This window comes from Triticum aestivum, chromosome 3B, assembly GCF_018294505.1.
Source record: "Triticum aestivum cultivar Chinese Spring chromosome 3B, IWGSC CS RefSeq v2.1, whole genome shotgun sequence".
NCBI lineage: Eukaryota > Viridiplantae > Streptophyta > Magnoliopsida > Poales > Poaceae > Triticum > Triticum aestivum.
The window spans coordinates 181,421,606-181,432,862 of record NC_057801.1 but is presented as its reverse complement, the minus strand read 5'-3'; positions in this window follow the sequence as shown (position 1 = coordinate 181,432,862).

Below are 11,257 nucleotides of genomic sequence, written 5' to 3'. Positions count from 1 at the left end.
CTCTGTCCAGGCCTGAAAGAATCAATAGGGACGCTTAGGCGCCTTCCTCGAGTATGCAAGTAAAGGGTACACCTTAAAAACATGAAAAACTTACCGGACTAGCAGGGTGGGTTAAGTCGTGCTCGCTATCCTTGGTCGTGGCCGGCCGCGCCTCGTTGGCCTTGAAGAGCACCTTCCAGATATCTTCGTGCATAGTGCCAAGAGCTCCAGTAGGGTCTGGTGCTTGGCCGGATCGAACTCCCATAGATGGCAAGTCCGGCGTTGGCACGGAAGGATCCGGCGAATAAGCATCACCTGGATCATGTTGACAAGCTTTATTTTCTTGTTTATCATGTTCTGAATGCGCGTCTGGACCGCTGTCAGCTCGTCCAGAGAAGACCAGGTCAGGCCTTTCTCTTGCCAGGAGGTGAGCCGCATCGGGACTCCAGTCCGGAATGAGGGAGCCGCGGCCCAGGTGGTGTCATGTGGCTCTGTGATGTAGAACCACTTTGATTGCCACCCTTTGACAATCTCCACGAAGGAACCTTTGGGCCATGTAACGTTGGGCATCTTGCCCACCATGGCGCCTCCGCACTCTGCTTGTTGACCACTCACCACCTTTGGCTTCACATTGAAGGTCTTTAGCCATAGTCCAAAGTGAGGTGGGATGCGGAGGAAGGCCTTGCACACAACAATAAATGCCGAGATGTTGAGGATGGAGTTGGGGGCCAGGTCGTGGAAGTCCAGCCCGTAGTAGAACATCAGTCCATGGACAAATGGGTGGAGAGGGAATCCCAGCCCGCAGACGAAGTGGGAGATGAATACCACCCTCTCATGGGGCTCCGGAGTGGGTATGATCTGTCCCTCGCCCGGAAGACGATGGGCGATTTCCTTAGCCAAGTACCCGGCCTCCCGGAGCTTCGTAATGTCCTTCTCCCTGATGGAGGAGGCCATCCACTTGCCCAGTGCTCTAGATCCGGATATGGCTAGAGTGCTTTCTAGGGGCGGGGAGGATGAGAACTTGGGTGCTGGAGCTCGAGAATGGGATGGGCAAGAGAGAGAGAAGGTGTGGGTGAAAAGGGTGAATCCTTATCCCTTTATAAAGGCAGTGAAAATCATGCGCCTCCCCAATCGCCTTAAAAATCTCCTATTCCCCAAGGGTCATGCAAATGGCACGGTTGGGTTACCCATGCCCGTATTGATGAGAATCCCGCAATAAGGGGACATGATCTCTGCTTTGACAAAACGTTCCAATGAAACCACACCTCGAAATATTGAGCGCCAGGCTAAAAAACGGTTCAAATAATGGTCGGGCGGTAACGTGATGTCACGCTACAAAAGGTTGTCAGCGGATTGGACTCGTGAAATATTATACTCTCTACGGTTGTGTGTGGTATTTGTTTTGCAGAGTCGGACACATTTTCCGGGTTCAAAGACTATTGTGGAGTATTTGGAGAAGGAACCCGCCTTGCAATGCCGAAGACAATCTGCGCGTCGGACTCATCGTCATTGAAGCCTGGTTCAGGGGCTACTGAGGGAGTCCTAGATTAAGGGGTCCTCGAACGGCCGGACTACTAACATGGGCCGGACTGTTGGGCTATGAAGATGCAAGACAGAAGACTTCTTCCCATGTCCGGATGGGACTCTCCTTTGCGTGGATGGAAAGCTTGGTGGTTAGGATATGTAAATTCCTTTCTCTGTAACCGACTTTGTATAACCCTAGTCCCCTCCAGTGTCTATATAAACCAGAAGATTTAGGCCGTAGAGGCAATCACAATCATATAGGCTAGACTTCTAGGGTTTAGCCATCACGATCTCGTGGTAGAGCAACTCTTGTAATACTCATATTCATCAAGATCAATCAAGCAGAAAGTAGGGTATTACCTCCATAGAGAGGGCCCGAACCTGGGTAAACATCGTGTCCCCTGTCTCCTGTTACCATCAACCTTAGACGCACAGTTCAGGAACCCCTACCCGAGATCCGCTGGTTTTGACAGTGACAGTAGGTGTTGCTAGTTTACTCAAAACAGAAGGTGAATCAAATGCAGAGCTAGATGGCAGTTCCTTACCTCCCCTCGTAGTTGAGGGAAAAATCTTGGTTCTTTCATCTTTCAAGTTCCTCATAGTGATCAGTAGATATAAATCCCAAGTGACTCAAATAATAGAGCTATGCTCCCCGACAACGGCGCCAGAAAATTGTCTTGATAACCCACAAGTATAGGGGATCACAACAGTTTTCGAGGGTAGAGTATTCAACCCAAATTTATTGATTCGGAAAAGGGGAGCCAAAGAATATTCTTAAGTATTAGCAGCTGAGTTGTCAATTCAAGCACACTTGAAAGACTTAATATTTGCAGCAAAGTATTTAGTAGCAAAGTAGTATGGAGGTAACGGTAACGGTGACAGAAGTAATAGTAGCAATTTTGTAGTAATCATAACAGTGGTAACGAAAAAGTAACTAAGCAAAGATCAATATGTGAAAAGCTCGTATGCAATGGATCAGTGATGGATAATTATGTCAGGTGCGATTCCTCATGCAACATTTATAACATAGGGTGACACAGAACTAGCTCCAGTTCATCAATGTAATGTAGGCATGTATTCCGAATATAGTCATACGTGCTTATGGAAAAGAACTTTGCATGGCATCTTTTGTCTTACCCTCCCGTGGCAGCGGGGTCCTATTAGAAACTAAGGGATATTAAGGCCTTCTTTTAATAAAATACCGTACCAAAGCATTAACACTTAGTGAATACATGAACTCCTCAAACTACGGTCATCACCGGGAGTGGTCCCGATTATTGTCACTTCGGGGTTACCGGATCACAACACATAGTAGGTGATTATTGACTTGCAAGATAGGATCAAGAACTCACATATATTCATGAAAGCATAATAGGTTCAGATCTGAAATCATGGCACTCGGGCCCTAGTGACAAGCATTAAGCATGGCAAAGTCATAGCAACATCAATCTTAGAACATAATGGATACTAGGGATCAAACCCTAACAAAACTAACTCGATTACATGGTAAATCTAATCCAATCCATCACCGTCCAGCAAGCCTACGATGTGATTACTCACGCACGGCGGTGAGCATCATGAAATTGGTGCTGGAGGATGTTTAATGATGACGATGGCGACAGATTCCCCTCTCCGGAGCCTCGTACGGACTTCAGATTAGCCCTCCCGAGGAAGATTAGGGCTTGGCGGTGGCTCCGTATCGTAAAACGCGATGAATCCTTCTCTCTGATTTTTTCTCCCCAAAAGTGAATATACGGAGTTAGGGTCGTGGTCGGTGGAGTCCCAGGGGGCCCACGAGGCATGGGCGCGCCCAAAGGGGGCGCCCTGCACCCTCGTTGATAGGGTGTGGCCCCCCTGATGCTGATCCTTTTGCCAATATTTTTTATTAATTCCAAAAGGTTGCTCCGTGGATTTCAGGTCATTCTGAGAACTTTTATTTCTGCACAAAAATAACACCATGGCAGTTCTGCTGAAAACAACGTCAGTCCGGGTTAGTTCCATTCAAATCATGGAAGTTAGAGTCCAAAACAAGGGCAAAAGTGTTTGGAAAAGTAGATACATTGGAGATGTATCAGGAATTAGAGGTAAGATTTTAGAAAATGAGCTTTTTGATGATATTTAGGAAAACAATTCCGGTTAGTTATTCTATCAAAACATATAATACCTTGTTTTGATGGGGGGAATACAAAAACGAAAACATCAACTCAATTTTTTTGCCAGAAAACTTCCGATCTATTAATCTTTAATCATGGTAGTACAATGAACACCAAAAATAATAAAAATTACATCCTGATCCATTGACCACCTAGCGACGACTACAAGCACTGAAGCGAGCCAAAGGCGCTCCACCGTCATCACCCCTCCCTTGTCGGAGTCGGGCACAACTAGCTGTAGTAGACAGTCGGATAACTATGATTTCTGTGGGACTTGGACGGTTGATGTGAATTGCGGACCCGATCTTTTGATGAGAGAGGATAACTACAATTTTTGTGGGACTTGACCCTCACGAGCCGGCTACCAACCGTACAGAGAGAACTGTACACGACTGATGTCCACGGCAATCGCTGAACCAACTCCACGGCATTATCGATTGAGCCAACGGCGCGATCAACCTATCCACGAAGGATTTTTCTTGCAAGCAAGTCGAAGAACATGCAAGAAAATAATGGTCAAGAAATCTGAAACTGTGAATATGCTAGATGGAATAATCTCACATGATAGGGTTCCGATAGGATGTCTTGACGGTCGCACTAGCCGCTATGAGCGAAGACAAATAAAAGTAGCAATAACTAAAGTTCTCTAAACAAAACCCCAAATCTAAACCCTAATTTTAGCTATTTATTTATTAAGAGGAGCGACAGCCGTGTTGCGTCCTTGTTTACGGAACGTGGGTCGTACGGAGTCCAACTTCTGCATGCCTCAGCCGGAATTGATGTTTCCTTCGGTTGACAAGATGTGTGGCCCAACGTGATGTACATGGGCATCGTAGCATGCAAGGCTGGCTTCTTCCTTCCACCTTCCTGACGCATGCATGTACAGGAGCATTTCCTTGGCTGCATGTGCATGGTGCACTTGTGTAGCTCGTGTAAACTTCAAGTGCATAATCTCTCATCTTGACATTCATTTTGCAAATGCCTTCAATAATCCTGAAACTCATCATAGGATATGGCAAAAATAGATGCAACATGTATAGGCAAAGTCATTTTATCCCACACAGAGTCCGTATATGAATGACATGGATGCAGACTAACTATCTGGGCACGCGTCATGTCCAGATCAGAAGTTTGGACACCCAACAAAAAAAATCAGTATTGACAGCAAGCATACTATGTGTAGTATGATCCGTTGATTTAGGTTTCTCATTATTTATTATTTCATCAGGGGTCATTGGAAGCAAGTTAATAGTTTTTTCTTCAAAAACGAGAGTATATGAATTTGTTCTACCATGATGGGTGACACTATTATAATATTGCCAAGGTCGATCTAACAATAAAGAACAAGCTTGCATAGGTACAACATCATAGTCAACATAATCATGATACGAACTAAGTGTAAAATGAACTCTCACATGACGTGTTACCTTCAACTTACCACAATCGTTGAACCATTGGATGAAATATGGACGCGGGTGTCTTGCAGTGGTGAGGCAAAGTTTCTCGACCATCTCTATACTCGCCAAATTATTGCAGCTCCCACCATCAATGACCACACGAACTGAATGTCCGTTGACAACAAACTTAGTTCGAAAAAGATTATGGCGTTGAGGCATCTCAGCATGCCCCACCTGGGCACTAAGTACTCGCATGGTTATAAGGCTTGGGTATTTATCTGCCATCTCAGCACTAACATGTATCTCCTCCATGTCATGCTCCTTAGTGTCACATGCATTATTAGTGGCAAGCATAACACGCGTATCTTTATCCATATCACTCGCAGATGAGTACTCACCATATTCCCGCACAATGAATGTATGTTTGTTTGGACAGTCCTTCATCAAGTGCCCGCCACCTTTGCATATATGACACTTCATGTCCCGTGTGCATCCAGACGAAGTGGTAGGTGCTAGAGAAGTTCCTTTCGAAGCGCCGAGGATTGTGGAGCTGGTTTTAAACTTGTTGGAAGTGCACCATTGTTCGAGATATGTGGTGGTGCCTCAGTAGTGGTTGGGACAGTTGGAGAGTGTGTCCATGTTGAGTGATGACCTGCAGAAAAGTTACCTCCTCCCTTGTTGTGTCGTCCCTCTACTTGCCTTTCAGCTTTACAAGCAAAATGAAACAAATGAGTAATAGAATTGTAGTCCTTGTAGTCCAATATATCTTGAATATCACGATTCAAACCACCTAAAAATCTAGCCATCATAGCATCTTCCATTTCAAATAATCCACATCACATTAAACCAATTTGCAATTCTTGATAATAATCCTCTACAAAACTAGTACCTTGTTTTAAACGTTGCAATTCACTTAGTTTATCACGAGCATAATACGAAGGAACATAATGTTGCCACATAGATCGTTTTAAAGCATCCCTAGTAGTAGGTATATTGTTCTCATTAACATGGCAATACGCACTCCATCAAATAGAAGCAAAGTTTGTAAATTCACTAGTGGCTGCCCTTACTCTTTGGTTCTCAAGAATATCATGACATGCAATTTTTTGTTCAACTGAAAGTTCCCAATCAAGATAAGCATCTGGATTATATTTACCACTAAAAGTAGGCATAGTAAATTTAATTTTAGCATGGGAGTGGTCGTAATCTCGAACACCATACATGTGTGGACCTCGTGCCATACCTTGACGGTTGAAACGTAGTTGTCGATGAGCACGGTCATTGTGGTGGTTGACCATTTGGTCGTCTTCGGTGTCACCAAAATAATCCTCATAGTCGTCCCCATGTTGCTCGGTGATGCGGGGATGAATTTGTTGGTGCTGGTATATGGTGGCGGCATCAGTGGCAGTAGATGGGTGTTGTGGATGACCAGTTGGCACACACCAAGCTAGAGAAATAGCGGCGCCACCTGTGGAGTTGCGAGGATCAACGTTGTTGTTGACCGGGGGGGGTGTAGTCCGCAACTCGTCCAAACGTGAAAAGATGTCCTGTAGTTGTGTGTTCGCAACACCCTATGCATCCTCTATGGCCTTGAGCCTCTCTTCGGCCGCAATCTGAGCACCCTCAAGTTGGGCGACGCTCACTAGTGACTTCCACATCTGCGGTGAGACCCTCAAGTGGGGGTTGATCATAGTTAGCGAAAGAGAAAAAACACAGTGTATAAACCCTATCAACTAGTAGGACATGGTGGAAAAAATCGCTCACACTCAAGCTTAGTATCAAATTTTACTTGTTCTTACCAATGCAACAGGTGGTGATAGGCGCGTTGGTGTTGGCTTCAAACAATCGATGAAGATTGGTTGGAGTGATAAGTAGGAATCAGCGGAACCGAAATCTGTACTTGTTGGTAGGAAAAAATGTAGCTTGGCAGAGTATTCTCAACTCAGAATAGCAGTGGATCAATTTATCAGAAAACAATGCAAGTTGAATAATTGTTCAAACTCCTAACTAGTGCTGGCAGTCGACTAGCAAGAGAGAAAACAATCTAAGCCCAGGTACTGAATCAAATATATGTGAAAATTGCTAAGTAGGAGAAAGCACACAAATATATAACAAAGCTCAAAACATATGATAAGTGTGGAGTGTCAAAGTGTGGTAACAAAAATAATACTATAGATGCTAGCCCAAAACAGAACAAAATAGCCCAGAATAGACACTAGCCGGACTGATTTGTTTTTTTTCTTTTCAATTTCTTTTTTCTTATTTTTTTTCACTTTTTGTCTTTTCTTCTTCTCTATTTTTTCGCATTTTTTGCTTTTTTCTATTTTTTTACCAGGCCAGTTACCAACAAGTATACGCATGGACTGAGATAGGACTAACAAGAAACTTGTGTGCTCTTAGAGCAAATCCAATGGGGTGACCCATTTCATCCGCCGCCATCCGTTTGGGTCGACGCAGACAGAAAAGGCGGCCCAATGCGCCGACCCAAACGGACGCGCATCCGCCTTTCGTCCGCGGGCAACCCATTTCCGGCCCATTTTTTAGCAGGATTTGCGTCGGCGCGAACACACGACGAACGCGCGCATGATCGCCCTCTCCTCCCCCGGGCCCGTTGGTCTGTGTCACATTGCCCTTTCCCATCCAACAGCAACCCTCGCCCTCCTCCTCCATCGCCGATGTTGCCGCCCATTTTTGCCGGCGACTCTGCCAGCTGTCGGGGCCTCCACATCCGCCCAGCTACACCGCCCACTCCCACATCGCGTGCCACCGCCGTCTTGCCGCCGGGAGCTGACTGCTTCCCCCCCCCCCACGCCCCCCCACCACACAGCCGCCCCCGACCAAGAAGCCACCTCGCCGCCCGGCCAGATCCTCACCGGCACGCTCGTCGGACGCCGGCAGGACAGCTAGCTGGTCCGTGCGCGCCGCGACTCCCTTTGTTAGCCGTCTCCTTCGTCGACGCCCGCAAGTTGTTCGACAGTTTGCCAAGGTACAAAATGGACTCCGCCGACGAGTTCTTTTTTCACAATTTCCTTTGCGACTCCGACGATTCGTCCTCTGATGACGAGGAGGAGATATTGGTTGTCGTGTTGGTCCATCACCACCTCAACAGCCAGCGGCCATTGTTCCGTGGCTCCATTCTGGGCCACCTTCCGGCGTTGAATCGCAACCGAGAGAGCGGGCATTTCCTTCTTTGGAAGGACTACTTTGATACAACAAACCCGTTGTTCAAACATCAGAAATTCCACCGCCGTTTTCGTATGAGTAGGCTGTGACGCCCCCGATTCAATCGTACACTAATCATGCACGCAAATGTGTACGATCAAGATCAGGGACTCACGGGAAGATATCACAACACAACTCTACAAATAAAATAAGTCATACAAGCATCATAATACAAGCCAGGGGCCTCGAGGGCTCGAATACAAGTGCTCGATCATAGACGAGTCAGCGGAAGCAACAATATCTGAGTACAGACATAAGTTAAGCAAGTTTGCCTTAAGAAGGCTAGCACAAACTGGGATACAGATCGAAAGAGGCGCAGGCCTCCTGCCTGGGATCCTCCTAACTACTCCTGGTCGTCCTCAGCGGGCAGCACGTAGTAGTAGGCACCTCCAGTGTAGTAGGGGTCGTCGTCGACGGTGGCGTCTGGCTCCAGGGCTCCAGCATCTGGTTGCGACAACCAGGTAGAAGGGAAAGGGGAAAAGAGGGAGAAAGCAACCGTGAGTACTCATCCAAAGTACTCGCAAGCAAGGATCTACACTACATATGCATGGGTATATGTGTAAAAGGCCATATCGGTGGACTGAACTGCAGAATGCCAGAATAAAAGGGGGATAGCTAATTCTGTCGAAGACTACGCTTCTGGCAACCTCCGTCTTGCAGCATGTAGAAGAGAGTAGATTGAGTCCTCCAAGTAGTATCTCCAAGTAACATCTCCAAGTAGCATCTCCAGCAGCATCGCAGTAGCATAATCCTACCCGGCGATCCTCTCCTCGTCGCCCTGCGGAAAAGCGATCACCGGGTTGTCTGTGGAACTTTGAAGGGTGTGTTTTATTAAGTATCCGGTTCTAGTTGTCATAAGGTCAAGGTACAACTCCAAGTCGTCCTGTTACCGAAGATCACGGCTATTCGAATAGATTAACTTCCCTGCAGGGGTGCACCACATAGCCCAACACGCTCGATCCCATTTGGCCGGACACACTTTCCTAGGTCATGCCCGGCCACGGAAGATCAACACGTCGCAGCCCCACCTAGGCTCAACAGAGAGGCCAGCACGCCGGTCTAAACCTAAGCGCACAGGGGTCTGGGCCCATCGCCCATAGCACACCTGCACGTTGCGTACGCGGCCGAAAGCAGAACTAGCCCCCTTAATACAAGAGCAGGCTTACGTTCCAATCCGGCACGCGCCGCTCCGTCGCTAACGTCTGAAGGGCTTCGGCTGATACCACGACGTCGGGATACCCATAACTACTCCCACGTAGATGGTTAGTGCGTATAGGCTCATAGCCAGACTCAGATCAAATACCAAGATCTCGTTAAGCGTGTTAAGTATCCGCGAATGCCGAACAAGGCCAGGCCCACCTGTCTCCTAGGTGGTCTCAACCAGCCCTGTCGCTCCGCCGCAAAGTAACCGTCGGGGGCCGTCGGGAACTCAGGCCCACCACTACCTGGATGGAGCCGCCTGCCCCTTCAGCCCCCATCTCCAAACAGTATCACCAGTAATGTAACAGTGTAAAGTATATAGTATATGCCCGTGATCACCTCCCGAAGTGATCACAGCCCAGTAGTATAGCATGGCAGACGGACAAGAGTGTGGGGTCACTGATGGAACACTAGCATCCTATACTAAGCATTTAGGATTGCGGGTAAGGTATCAATGACTGTAGCAGCAATGACAGGCTATGCATCAGAATAGGATTAACGGAAAGCAGTAACAAGCTACACTACTCTAATGCAAGCAGTATAGAGAAGAGTAGGCGATATCTGGTGATCAAAGGGGGGGCTTGCCTGGTTGCTCTGGCAAGAAGGAGGGGTCGTCGGTGACGTAGTCGTACTCGGTGGCATCAGCGTCGGTCTCGTAGTCTACCGGAGATAAGAGGGGGAAGAAACAATGAATACAATGCAAACATAAACACGACGATGCGTGACGTGACAATGAGCGGTGCTAGGTGTGCCCTAACGTGGTATGAGGTGGTACCGGTTAAGGGGGGGTAACATCCGGGAAAGTATTCCCGGTGTTTCGCGTTTTCGGGCAGAGGAGCCGGAGGGGGAAAGTTGCGAGTTCGATAGGTTAGGGGTGTGTGGCGAACGAACGGACTGCGTATCCGGGTTCGTCTCGTCGTTCTGAGCAACTTTCATGTAGAAAGTATTTTCATCCGAGTTACGGATTAAAAGATATGATTTTCTAAAGATTTAAATCATTTTTTGATTTTATTTATTCATTTAAATCCAACCTTATCCAAAACAGTGTTTGCTAACGTCATCATGACGTCAGCATGACGTCAGCAGTCAACAGGGGTGTTGACTGGTCAAACTGACGTGTGGGTCCAGCGGGGCCCACCTGTCATACCCTGTTTAGGCTAATCAGGTTTTAGCTAAACTAATCACAGTTTAATTAGACTAATTAGTTAATTTGATTAATCTAATTATGATTAATTAACTTAATTAATTCCTTAATTAATTAATTAATTAATTATTTTTATTATTATTAATTTTAATTCCTTTTTTTTAATAAAACGTTCTGGGGCGTGGGCCCCGTTGGCAGTGGCCCAGAGGGCCATACTGGGTCGGGCGTTACGGGCGCTGGTGCCCAGCCCGACTGGGCATACGCCCAGATCGACAGGGGGGGCGCCGGCCACAGGTGCAGCGAATCCAGCCGCCGAAGGCGGTAGTGGCAAGGCCACGGCGGGGTTGTGCCGGGGCGCGGGGCAGGAGCCGGTTGCGGAGGTGGGCGCTGGGAGCGGTGGTCGGGCAGGGCGAGCAACGGGGAGGTTCGATGGCGCGCTCGCGGACGACACAGCCGCAGCTCGAGGAGCTAGCGCCCCGACGAAGTGCTCTGACGAAGTGCGGGCTCCGACGAAGTGCGAGCTCGGTCAGAGGTGAGGGGGACGGGCGCACGCGCACTTTGGCGCGGCCAGGCGCAGCCAGGAGCAGGGGGGAGAAGGAGAGGGGGGTTCGTTGCTCACCCCCGTTGCAGGGGATCTG